Genomic DNA, 13,982 nt, shown 5'->3' on the forward strand with positions numbered 1-13,982 from the left:
CTTGTCTAACAAACATTTCTTCCTGGATGATGGACCATCACCTTCAACTCAACCTTGCCAAGACAGAACTGCTTGTGATTCCAGCAAACCCATCGTTTCATCACAATTTCACCATCAAGTTAGGCACATCAACCATAACTCCTTCAAAAACAGCTAGAAGCCTTGGAGTTATGATTGATGATCAGCTGACTTTCTCAGACCACATTGCTAAAACTGTCCGATCCTGCAGATTTGCTTTATTCAACATCAAGAAGATCAAGCCCTTTCTTTCTGAACATGCTGCACAACTCCTTGTTCAAGCTCTTGTTCTGTCCAGGCTGGACTATTGCAATGCCCTCTTGGCAGGTCTTCCAGCCAATTCTATTAAACCTTTACAATTAATTCAGAACGCGCAGCAAGATTAATTTTTAATGAGCCAAAAAGAATACACGTCACACCTCTGTTTATCAATTTTGCACTGGCTTCCAATAGCTGCTCGCATAAAATTCAAGGCATTGATGTTTGCCTACAAAACTACCACTGGCTCTGCACCCATTTACCTAAATTTGTTACTTCAGACTTATGTGCCCTCTAGAAGCTTGCGTTCTGCAAATGAACATCGCTTGATTGTGCCATCCCAAAGAAGCACAAAGTCACTTTTACAGACTTTTAAATTCAATGTTCCCTCCTGGTGGAATGACCTCCCCAACTCTATCCGGACAGCTGAGTCCTTAGCCATCTTCAAGAATCGGCTTAAAACACATCTCTTCCATCTTTATTTGACCCTCTAACTTTAACATTCACTATTCTAATTCTATTGTTTAAAAAAATTTAACTACCTTTCTAATCTTTTTATATTCTATTTTCTTTTCATTAATTATGTAATTGTATGTGTGTGTGTGTATATGTAAAGACCTCTATCACGACACTGTAAAAAATTATTTAGCAGTTTAGTTGTTTTAATGAAATTTTTTATGTTGACACAACTTGCAGTTACTGAATTTGTTCATTCAACTAAAAATTTTAAGTTTTCAGTGTCTTAACTAGTTTGAAAGTTGACTTAACTAGATTATTCGTCCTCTAAATTTAAAAAAATGTGTTGACTCAATTCAATAGCAATATCATGTTCTCAACATCACTTATCGCGAGATCTCTCATTCTCATGAAGGCTGGTGCAGATGCAGACAGAATATGGTCGTCGGCCATACTAGTAAGCTTCTCCACAAAGTTTGGACATTTTAACAGAATACAACTTTGGTAAGTAAAATATTCGTATTCATTGGCTTAATGTGTACAATTACATTTGTTGTCTCAGAAGAGTAAGTATGGTTAAAAGAGTCGTATTTATTTTTAATGTACTGTATGCAAATGTTCGTTTCGCGGCACTCTGAAACCTCAGAATACAGGCGGTTCCACAGTATTTTCCTTATAAATATTAAAACAGATATTCTCCCATGCGGGACAGCGGAGCTGAACTTATGTGGAGAACGATAAAAATACAGTTTGTATGTATTAATTGAGCCCAGAGCTGCGTTAGAGACCGTTCAAACAGAGCGCGAGAGCGCAACGGATCACTGTATGGATTAAGAACAGCGGGAATTAAAAAAAAAGGAACCGCTCTAAACCTGACAGCGTAAAGACATCCATCAGAATATACATCGTTGAAAAATTAGGGGGGAAAAGAGGACTACTACTCGAACTGTCTCTTTTCTGCATGTTATAAGGGAAACGAATGAGCACTTTCCTCAGAGTTCTTCTGGAGCGCGTAACTTAACGTTACATTTGATATCGCTGACATAAGCTTGGTTCTGATGTTTTTTTACAATCTACGGTTCAGATGAAGTTCTGATGGTATACAAACTCTTCTTTCAGTTTTCTGAAGTGACATTATTCATTCAAGTGCCTCACCAGAACTCACTGTAATGCTGCGTGAATAATGTTATATGTTTTTATACAGTCTATGGTGAATATACGGTCATAAGTAAATTGCATACGTTTAAAACTATATATTTTAGAATAAAAGTAATAATAGCATATATCTTGTATAAATAGCCATACAATAACGATCGACACAAATGTGTTACATTTCTTTTTATTGTGTTATAATTCTGTTATGTCATTTAAAAGCATCGTCTGGATGGTAAAGTTTGTCTTTGGTATTTAAAACAAACTTGACTTTCTCTGTAAAGATTTATTTATATATTTATGTTTATTATTTTTCAGTGTTTGTACGTGTTTTTCTTTATTTTTCATGTTTATGATATATTTTGGAATGACTGAAGATCAGTGCAGAATTCAGTAATCCTGTGGATGGACCGAAGCAATTCCTTTTGCAGTTTAATCCATCAAAATGCTTTGCAGACATAATGGAGATGACATTCACATTGTAGAGCTTGGACAAAGTTGTAAGTAAATGTATTTACTTTATTAATGTACATTTATTGGAGTCTATCAGCTTTACAATTGTAAGGCACATTTTAATGCTTCCTTTTGCTTTTGTAAGCACACAGGCTCGGCGCAGGAACTCATCAAGGACATGACTGTTGGGATCACGCTTGTGGATGACCAAACTGAGCACCATCAGTCTGCAGTGATGTGGTCCAGGTAATAGAAGAAGAAGAAATCTGGGTGATCTGGGGTTGTAACACGTTGTGGGGTTGTGTACTGTGTTAGACGATCTGGGACTGGGACTAATAGAAATAAACTAATTCAGGTTTAAAACAACTTAAGGTTAAGTCAATTAAAATTTTCTTTCTTTTTCTCTTTTGGGTGAACCCTTTACGAAAATGTAGATATTTGCATTGGAAAACAGCTTAAAAATTTGGAAAACATAATTTGACATTATTTTCCCTTCAGTTTTATTCCTTGAATTTTCTATAATTGGTATTTAAAAAGTCTTTATAAAGCGTTAAATTTATCTCCATAAAACCAACAGAAACCCTGTTTATGGACATCGCCATTCTTTATTATTTTGCTGAATACTGTTTTGAATCCTGAAAAATATTCAGTGCTAGCATATTGGCCATTAGCAACTTTGCTTAAAGGGTTAGTTCACCAAAAAATGAAAATTAGGCCATGTTTTACTCATTATCAAGTCATCCCTATGTGTATATGATTATCTTTCATATACACATGTATATTTCATCTTTCAGATGAATCTGATCTGAGTTGAATTAAAAATTGTCCTGGCTCTTCCAAGTTATTTAATGGCAGTAGACAGTTGTGTTTTTTTTCTCAGCAGTCCAAAAATAGTCAAATAAAATGCACCCATCCATCAATAAAACGTGCCTCACATGGCTCTGGGGGGTGAATAAAGGCTTCCTGTAGCAAATCGATGCGTTTTTTCTTAGAAAAATATCCATATTTAAAACGTTATAAACACTTTTTTTTTTCTCTTCCACTGACTATCATACGTGCAAGCCTAATTTTGTGAATCTACTTCGTGATCACCATATTGTTGTCTCTCCTCCGCTCTTCCGTGTTCGTCACTAATCACAGGTGCATGCATGACCCCTATGTCCTATTTTCATCCACCCGGAATGGCTCTCAAGAAAGTGAAAGAAAAGTGTTTAAATATGTTTTAAATAACATTATAAATATGTATATTTTTCTTACAAAAACACATTGATTCACTACAGGAGGCCCTTATTAACCTCTTAGAGCCGTGTAAGGTACTTTTTATTATGAATTGATGCACATTATTGACTACCGTATTTTCCGGACTATAAGTCGTACTTTTTTTCATAGTTTGGCTGGTCCTGCGACTTATAGTCAGGTGCGACTTATCAAAATTAATTTGACATGAACCGAGAGAAATGAACCAAGAGAAAACATTACCATGTACAGAGCGCCCTCTCGCGGCTGTAGATGGTAATGTTTTCTCTTGGTGCTTGGTTCTAAATAAATGCGACTTATAGTCCAGTGAGACTTATATAAGTTTTTTTCCTTGTCATGATGTATTTTTGGACGGATGCGACTTATACTTAGGTGCGACTTATAGTCTGAAAAATACGGTACTTTTGGACTGTTGAAAAAAAACACCCACCTATTGCCATTATAAAGCTTGGAAGAGCAAGAATAGTTTTTAATATAATCCTACGATGCCATGAGGTTGAGTAAAGAATGCATTTTTGAGTTAACCAACCCTTTAGCAGTCATGCTTTACTCTGAACATGCAGTGCAACAGACTATTATTTAAAAGGTATACCTCTTTACACCAATATATTTTCTGATCATTGTAAAAATGATGTGACAGATTAGAAAGTTAAAATTGGATTAAGAAAAAAAAACCCGAATATGTTGAATTGGTTTGTCACATTTTATGTCATTCAGAAATTATGTAGAATACCAGTGAAGAAAATAACCCCCCCCCCCCCCCCCCATTTTTAGCCTAGTTGGTTCCGAAAGTGTACTTTCCACCTATTTTCCCATTCGGATTTTAAACTCTTTGTGTTCAGTGTAACAATAAAAACTTCATAATCATCGGGAAGAAGGAGGCGGGAACCGGCAGACAATCAAATGAAACTTTAATAATAAAATAAAGACAAAACAGCGCGACAGCCCCTCATGGATGACTGCCACGCACAAACAAATCCAAAACACAAACTAAAATCCAGGCCTGGTCCTCTCTCATCCTTCACTGTCGTCGTTCCAGTTTTATATCCTTCCATCTCCTCCGTGGGACTCGAGACCGGTGGGTCGAGCAGGTGTAGCTCATTTCCAATCACTCCACTGGCCTCGCTCCGTTCCCACAGCTCTCGGCCCCACCCCACTCGCCACATTCAGCATAACAAAGAAATTTGTACAGGCTTTTAACAGTTTAATACAGGAAGTTATTTTGAATGTTTCTACACGAAACAGTTGAGGAGCACCATTTACTTTTGACTTTAATTTTTAGTTACATTTTTCAAAATATCTTCCACTTGAATGTGAATTACAATTTGCATTTATTGATAGCTGTGCTTTTAACAAAACACACAACATTATTAGTGTATGTACAAATGTGTGTTAATTTGTTATAAATTTATTTAGTAACAGGGCTCCAAACTGCGACTAAAATGGTCGCATTTGCGACCATAAATATTAAAATGCAACTGAAGTTTTCGCTGAGGTCGCCACTGGCGACTAGGCCTATGTATTTACATGTTATCTCTTAAAAAATTGCATGTAATGCCTTTTTTCCTGATTGTTTTGCATTCACATCTTTTGTTATGTTCGCGCATTGAGAGAATGCGCATCGAAGTTTTAGTGGGAAAAAGAGTTTTAAACAGTCCTCATCTGCCACGCAGCAGCGCTGACACACACCTGATAAACGCGCGAGAGAGAGAAATGATGGAGACTTGAAGAGAAAGTGCAGAAAAACAGCCTCTATTTCATTCATAACTTGAACAAACTACAACAGGTAAAGCTGTCATCTGTGTGGATATTGGCAATATCGTTAACAGTTCTCGTTTATAATCATAAGGCTTTTTCTTAACAAGATCTTCCCCATGCTGTTTTCTGTTAATGCATGAACTTCATTATTTGAAGTGCACTTGCCGTCCAGCCGAATAAACATTGGACGTCGGATAGACGTGCAGATCATGTCTATATTGGGTCCGTCGGTCCATGACCAATTCTGGACATCTATTCGACGTCCAAACTAGGTCCACTATTTGGACGTCCAACCATGACTCAACTTGGACGTCATATAGACGTTCAACATTGGACTTTTGAACTGGGTAATTTTTTCGACGTCCAAACTAGGTCCACTATTTGGACGTCCAACCATGACCCAACTTGGACGTCATATTGACGTTCAATATTGGACCTTTGAACTGGGTAATTTTTTTCAACGTCCAAACTAGGTCCACTATTTGGACGTCCAACCATGACCCAACTTGGACGTCATATTTACGTTCAACATTGGACCTGAACTGGGTAATTTTTTGGACGTCATTTGGACGTCTATGACAGGTGCAGGAAATTTACATGATTATTATAATTTTTTTAATTTACAAATGAAGAGCTCTTTTCCAAAACGCGAGTTTGTCATGTCATTTTGCTGTGTAATGAACCTATTCACTGCTCCATCCACGTTTCTAAATCGCTATATTTAAAATGTAATATATTTTTGAAATATTCAAAATATTATATTTAAAATATTTTAAATGTACTGCAAGATGCTCGTGATCTTATGTTCCAAGCGCCGAACCTATTTTTAGTCTAAACGCAATAATCAGAAATTATCTCACTCTCTTACCCTCAAATCACTCGATCGATTGTTTGATTTAATAATCATTGTTCAACATTTAGACTGATAACTGGAAACGCATACAAGTCTGATGCTGTAGCTCAAACAGTAGAGTGTTGGCATGTGGAGCAGATGATCACGAGTTCGAGTCCCAGGTATAGCAAGGTGTGTGTGTGTGTGTGTGTGTGCTGCGCAAGAAGCCGCTGTTTTGTTTGAGAGCACTGAGCGCGATTTATTGTGTTTTGTTTGAGAGCACTGAGCGCGATTTATTGTAAACAAACTTTTGTGGATGGACGTCGAAAAATGACGTGCGGAAGACGTCGAAAAATGACGTGCGGATGACATCGAAAAAAGATGTCGCCTGGCGTTACAAAACAACCCCTTCAATGGACCAAATTTGGACATCCAAAAATTACATGAAAATGACGTCACTACGACGTCACATTGCGCAGTGGGAGTAATCGCAAAAAGCTTTGTGCTTTGTTAGCCTACTTTTTAATTTACAAAGTATCAGCTTTAAAATTATTCCAAATTCATAACAAAATTCAAACAATAGATACAGTTTTCGTGCTCTTTAAGGGGCCGTTGACATATCGCACCTAAAAACGCGTGGAAAACGCTAGGCGCGTCGCTTCCATTATGAGCACGCACGCATACCGCGCGCCTACATTTGAAATAACGAACTTGAGCGCGCAAAAGACGCGACATGTGAACGGCCCCTAATGCGGCAGGCGCGATCGCGAGTAGTGCCTCGGTTCAAGCAGCACGTGAACCTATCATACCTTGCTCTTTACTACTAGAGTACATAATAAACATGAATTAACATCAAACGGTAGGCTATTTTATAAGAGATTCTACAGTACAACACTTTCAAACTGCGGAAAACATGTAACGTTAAAGCTTGTAAACATTGCAACGTAAAATTAACTTCAGTAACCTTTCGGTGTCCATAAGCTCATCAGTTAGCTAGAAAAATAACTATAAAGAGGAGCATTTTGCTATATTTATGAGCTATTGAATTATAATATTTTTACTTAACCTGTTGTCTACATCAGTGGTTCCCAAACTTTTCCATTCCACGACCCACCTAGACAAGTGTAATCTATTTCATGACCCACCACAATATTTGAGGAAAAAAAAAGGTTGATATTACTTTAAGCCTAATCTTACTTAAAAGTTTGATGACAGAAATGAAGTATTTAAGAAAAAAAACCTTTTTATTTTAGAGTAGGCCTACACCTGAAAAAAATCACTATTAATATTTAAGTTTTAATTTTTGTTTACAGACTTTAGAATATGTAGTGTCCATAAAAACGTTAAACAGGCTCACTCCAGTGAACTGTAATCTGCGCTGCTGTGTTTTGTTGCAGAAAATGCATTCACGATCCTTCCGTGTGTGTCGGTGAGAACGGAGCACAATCCAACACTTTTTTTAGAAAAAGCATAAGAAGCAAAGCAGAACTATCTAAAACTGTTTGGAGATTAAAATAATTGTGAAATAGGTAAAAAATAATAATAAACATGTGTCTCGTTTTAAATAAACAAAAAAAAAAAAAAACTGGATGACATTAAGTTCAGGCAGAAATTTATTTTAGCAATGGTTAAATTAATGTTCAGCAATATCTTCAAAAGATTTCTGAACTTTGGCAAATTTTTCTCTAAAAAGAGATGATACGTCAAGGAGTATTGCATTATTTTTTTGTGCATTTTGTTATGTGGAAATGTTTAAATCTTGTAGTGTTACAATTAACCCTGCGTTTGTGCACTGCTCACCCTGTACATGTGAAATGCTTTTTACAAACCGTTTCCCGAACGAAAAAAGTGCACAGAGCTCAAACGGACGATAGAAATGAATGAACATGGCCTACCTGAAACCGTTTTCGTAACATTTGTTTTCTGGTGTATGCAATCTCATGCGGAATATAGTGTATTGAAGTGAGCAAGTTTTTCTCTTTTAATAATGCGGACCGATTGAACCTTTTAATGACATTGCTCTGAGACCTTCACTGTTATTACAACTCGTGCGCGCCCGCGCTTCAAAACACGCAAAGCACGCGGACTTAATTGCAATTCGAAAATCACACTAAGGATATTGCAGTCCTTATTAATGTTGGTGGGCTATATCATTGTGACGAGTGGGTTCCCGGTTCCCGCCTCCTCCTTCCCGTGATTGAGAAGTTTTTAATGTGTTAGACTGGTGCCGAAGCCTGGGAGGAAGGAGGGACGCGCTGCCGAAGATCCCTCGGCACTGAGGTGAATCCGCAGTGCCATCGAGTAGGGCGAAGGAGGATGCTCGAGGCGGTGGGCTGGAGTGAGTTGCCGGGGAGACGGACGCTCCTCTTTTGTATCCTTCCGATCTCCTCCGTGGTTCTCGAGACTGGTGAGTCGAGCAGGTGTCGCTCAATTCCAATCACTCCACCGGCCTCGCACCGTTCCCACTCGTCACTTTCGTGCAGCCCTAGACTGAACTGTGTGTGTGTGTGTCATTGAAACGCAAATTTAGCTGCAGCCAAGTGACTTTGTGCGACCCACCTTGTTCCATTCTGTGACCCACAAGTGGGTCGCGACCCACAGTTTGAAAACCCCTGGTCTACATGATTCAACTCCTCCTATAAAATTTAATTTTACTAATTAAGAAAAACAGACTGAAAGTGTGAAAGACATGCACTCTTAAAAATAAAGGAGCTTAAAAGGTTCTTCACAAAACAATTTTGGTTCCACAAAGAACCATTCAGTCAAAGGCTCTTTAAAGAACAATCTCTTTCTGACCTTTTCATAATCTGTTATTGTCTTCAAATGTTAAAGGTTCTTTATGAAACCATTTAGACAGGAAAAAAAGGTTCCTCTATGGTATCATGAAGCACCTTTATTTTTAAGAGAGTATGAGAACATTTACAGGATGCATTGAGGAGGACCCCAAACTATACTCAGGGGCCACGTAATGCTTATGGTCCATGATATTGGTACAGCTTTTGTGTAATAAACAACGCATGACTGTATGTTTCAAGTTGGAAAAGACATTTAGCTCCCCCTTTAAGTGAACCTTCATTCCCAGGTTATCTACAAGATGGATTAAAATGCTGATAAAGTCAAGAAAAGATGAGACATAAATACGTCAGTATGATTAAAAAGTTAAAATGTTAAATAAATAATTTAAATAAAACGCATAAAACATTTTTATTCTGTGGCACCTAAAAAAATAATTTGGCACCTACGTTTTTTTAGTTTAGGAGCCAATGGCTCCTTACTCGATTTTTTTGTTTGGAGCCCTGAGTAATGTAATATTTTTTGTTTTCCCAGCCATCCGGTGACATTAAGGATGTTGAGAAAGAAATTGAAGAGGGCATTCTGATTGTAACTGAGGAGCAGCAATGTGATGTGCTTCCCAAGGAATAACCAACATTGGTCTCATTTGGACATCCTGCCATCATTGACACCTCCCATGTCCCCAAGGCATTTGGACCCCTAATGGGTCTGTATGCAGTGAACTATGCAGTGAACATCCACTACCTCATGAAATACACCATTGAGGCTCTGCAAAAACTTGTGAAGATCAGCTGCTCCCACCATGTGCTCGCTACAGTGACAGTAACTGTAGGTGTGGGGGAGTGAATGTACAGTGCTCTCTCCACCCTCAACCCCATGACTGAGGTGTCCTTGAGCAAGCCACCGAACCCCCAACTGCTCCCCGGGCGCCGCAGCATAAATGGCTGCCCACTGCTCTTTTTTTAAGGAACTTTAGGTTCTTTTGTGCCTTTTACTACATTTTATAATGTACATTAAAGTTTTTCATGTCATGAATTAGAATATGCATGTTGTCATGTAAACAAATGTTGTTTCACCTCTCATTTCTTAAACAGTTTGTACACATTTTCAGTATGTAGCATTATGATGGTGGAGAGTTTGGAAACTTTCAAGATCCTTCTGATGTTAACACCTCTGTCTGGTCATGTTGTGCTATGAAATTTAGAATCTGACGGTTTAGATCTTTGTGCTTCCATGTGCATTCATTCCATTTATATCTTATTATACAGAAGTACAGTACACTAATTTTTTGTAACTAATTGTGATATTATATACATATATCTTGGTTTCTCATTTTGACCATGACTTGCATTATGGTGGGGGGAGTGCATGTGAACTTTTGCAGGGCTAATATGCAGAGTTTAACCTTCTGATTTTCATATTGAGTTGTGAAATAAAAAAAAAAAATCCTTTGGTTTTGATCTGATGAATTGAAATGAAACTATTTGTTTCTCAATCCCATGCCAATGTTATTTATGATACATCACACTTTCAAGTGTCGTTTCAGATCTTTAGACGTGTGTGTTTGTATTTTGCAATATTTTTTTAATCAATTATCAGTTGATGTGTTGACAGCAAATTGCTTGTTCAGTTTAAATGTGAATGCAAGTGTTGTCTCTATCATTAAATAAATTACATAAAAAAAGTGTTTTGTCATCTTTATTTAAACATTTAAGGAAGTGGGGTAACATTTGTTTACGATTATTGATCGAAGTAAAAAAAAAAAAAAATCCCTGTTGACACAACATGATTTAGTTGACTGGACTAGAAAATAATAGTAAAGTCAACTTAAAGAAATTTGTTACCTGGACTAATTCCATTCTAATTTGAAGTTGTTTCAACAAGATTTTTTTTGTCAAGATAACAAAAAAATTTTAGTCAGCGGGGTAACATAATATTTTTAGATGACTCAACAAATTCTTTTTTACAGTGTAGCTTGCTCTATTCTTTTTTTATTCTATCTGTTTTCTTTATATTATATTATTTAAAATCCCATGCTAGGTGTACTGTGTTAACCCAACTGAGACTTGTTATAGCACTTATATATCATTGCTCTTTTTGTTGTTTTTGATTGCTTCCACTGTCCTCATCTGTAAGTCGCTTTGGATAAAAGCGTCTGCTAAATAAATAAATGTAAATGTAAATGTAAATGGAGTTTATGAACTCCATTGGTTGAGTCCTAATGAACTCAACCAATCAGCATGTTTAGCACTCAAGTCCTGCCCCCGAAAGTTCAGAAACTTTTTTACCCAGAACTTTATTTAGTTCCTGGTTCCTGCAGTGGAAACAAACGGAGTACCAGCCCAAAGTCCCTATAGTTCCTGGGTAAAGTTCCAGCGATGGAAACGCGGCTATAGAGCAGCAGCAGGAAGCACTTGATGATGTCATGGCAACCAGATACACTGCACACAAATTACCACGCACTTCTATTTTGCCACACTAAACTTGTCAATAAACATGTTGAAAATAATACACAATGAATATTTGTGTCTGTTCTGTCAAAACAAGCTCAAAGGAAGCTTTTATCAAGCAAATCAAGGAGTGACTTAGGGAGAGTGGGGACAGTTGCAACGTGTGGCAGTTGCAACATTGCTGATTTATCCAATCAGGAATGAGCTGGAGTCATGACACTCCTACTGCACATGCTCAGTATGCCCCTCCTTCTTTCTGGAAGTTAACAGCCACATGTGAAACTACCTTATGGGAGAACTAAAATTCAAGGTAAAAAAGTAACTTTTTTTACAACTAGATTTTTTGTCATAATGTCTAAACTGTTTATGCATTGATCTTTATAGTTTTATAGTTTGAATGTGCGGTTTCTTAGCTCTTAACAGACTTAGGTACAATGTGTTCAAGCTAATTTGTTAGGCTAGCATCACTAGTTTTAAGATGGCTGCCAGGGGGTGGGACAGTTGCAACGCATTGTTGCAACTGTCCCCACATGGTGTTGCAACTGTCCCTCATGACAATAATAATGACAATTAGATATTGCTGTGACATCTGCTCCGTTGGGAGTTCCTCCAGTGCACGCAGGGACTTCTGCCTCTTCTGCAGTTCCTCCAGTGCCAGCTGGGAGTTCTGCTTCTTTTGCAGTTCCTCCAGTGCATGCTGGGACTTCTGCTGCTACTACAGTTCCTCCAGTGCAAGCTGGGAGTTCTGCTTCTTTTGCAGTTCCTCCAGTGCATGCTGGAACTTCTGCTGCTACTACAGTTCCTCCAGTGCAAGCTGCGAGTTCTGCTTCTTTTGCAGTTCCTCCAGTGCATGCTGGGAGTTCTGCTTCTTTTGCAGTTCCTCCAGTGCATGCTGGGACTTCTGCTGCTACTACAGTTCCTCCAGTGCAAGCTGAGTTCTCACCTGAGACTGTTAGACCTCACCCCAGAGCAGGACCACGGAAGATAACGAAAGCAAATGGTAGGACAAAATGCAAATCAGCCATCTTGACAGACACCCCCGAAAAGGAGGCTTTGGAGAGGGAGAAAGCAAAAGTTAAGAGAAAGCCAACCAAAGTGAAGAGAAAACTGACAAAAAACACAATGGAAACAAGCCAACAAACCAAAACCGAGAAGAAAAAGCATACATAGAAGGACAGTGACTCTGAGAAAGAAGAAGATTTTTGTTGGGAGAGCTACTCCAGACCAAGCGAGGTGTGACTTCAATGTTGGCAGTGCAAGGCATGGGCTCATGAAGCCTGCACTGATGGTGGTTCCATTTACGTTTGCCACAATTATGAGTCAGATGGGGAATTGTGAATACATGATGCTATGAAATAATCAGTTTGTGTTCTTTTGGTGGTGCTATAAAATTGTTAGGGCCTACATTAATCAGTTTGTGGGATTTACAAAGGTGTTACTGTGATGAAACGGCGGAGTCAGTTAGATCCATCTGCAGCAGTTTATTTAGGCAGGTAATCAAACAGAGAACAGCAGACATAAACTCAGGCTGGCATCAAAAGGGAACTCAAGCTGACGTTAGTAGAGAACTCCAACAGTCTAAATAATCAGGTTACTGAGTCCAGAGATACTACGGAGAATAGCAATAAAGACCAGGGGTAAAACAAAACTTCACAAAATAACAAAGAGGAGAGCAGTCCATATAAAGGGGAGAAGACTAGTTGCAGGTGATAATACTTCAGGTAATCAAGATAATTAAGCAGGGTTAGACGGGGATGATAGGAGAGAGGGAGACTGGGAAATGCAGTTCTAATATTCAGGAGAGAGGGATCTGATGCCGCCAGAGGAGGGCGTAGCAGACCGTTCCATGACATAGCCCCTCCCCTGCGAGCGGCTCCGGAAGCGAGGACCAGAACGTCGATGGGGTCTTCCTCGGGGTCTGGGAGCAGGTCGGTCAGGATGGTCGCGATGGAAGCTGGTAAGGAGAGAGGGGTCTAGGATGTCCTGTGACCTGACCCAGGAGCGTTCCTCAGGACCGTACCCCTCCCAGTCAATAAGGTAATGTAGAGCCCCGCCACGACGTCTGGAGTCCAGTACTGCTCACACCCGGTAGGCCTCCGTGCCGTCAACCTCAATAGGAGGATTCTGCACCGGCGTGTTCCCCTCTTGGCCCTCCTCTCTCCTGGGGGTGACTGCGGGTCTGAAAAGAGACACATGAAAGGTAGGTGAGATTCTGTAATGAGAAGGAAGAGCCAACCTAAATGAGACCGGGGTGATCTGGCGCAGAATTTTGAAAGGACCAATGAAGTGAGGGGATAGCTTCTTGCTGGGTAGTTTGAGATGGAAATCTCGGGCTGAAAGCCACACCCACTGGCCGGGACGGTACCGGGGACCCCCGCGTCGCCTTCTGATCCGCACAATGCTGATATTTGCGAATGGCCCGCTGTAAATTCACATGAGCAGCATCCCAAGTGGCCTCGCTGCGCCGAAGCCAGGAATCTACCGTGGGGAGATCGGAGGGCTCGCCCGCCCACGGGAAGAGCGGAGGCTGAAATCCCAGGACACACTGAAAAGGT

The 13,982-nt window shown here is 39.3% G+C and overlaps 1 long non-coding RNA gene across 1 annotated transcript in view; it reads left to right on the plus strand.

Moving 5' to 3' along the window:
* Positions 1-2,245: 2,245 nt before the first annotated feature.
* The window catches only part of LOC132155569 (uncharacterized), a 444,705-nt gene continuing 432,968 nt past the window's right edge, over positions 2,246-13,982 (plus strand). The window contains exons 1-3 of the long non-coding RNA XR_009437286.1: positions 2,246-2,384; positions 2,483-2,583; positions 9,512-9,683. This is a non-coding gene — a long non-coding RNA (uncharacterized LOC132155569). The remainder of the gene's footprint in view (positions 2,385-2,482; positions 2,584-9,511; positions 9,684-13,982) is intronic.

This window comes from Carassius carassius, chromosome 13 (genome assembly GCF_963082965.1).
Source record: "Carassius carassius chromosome 13, fCarCar2.1, whole genome shotgun sequence".
NCBI classification, from domain to species: Eukaryota; Metazoa; Chordata; class Actinopteri; order Cypriniformes; family Cyprinidae; genus Carassius; species Carassius carassius.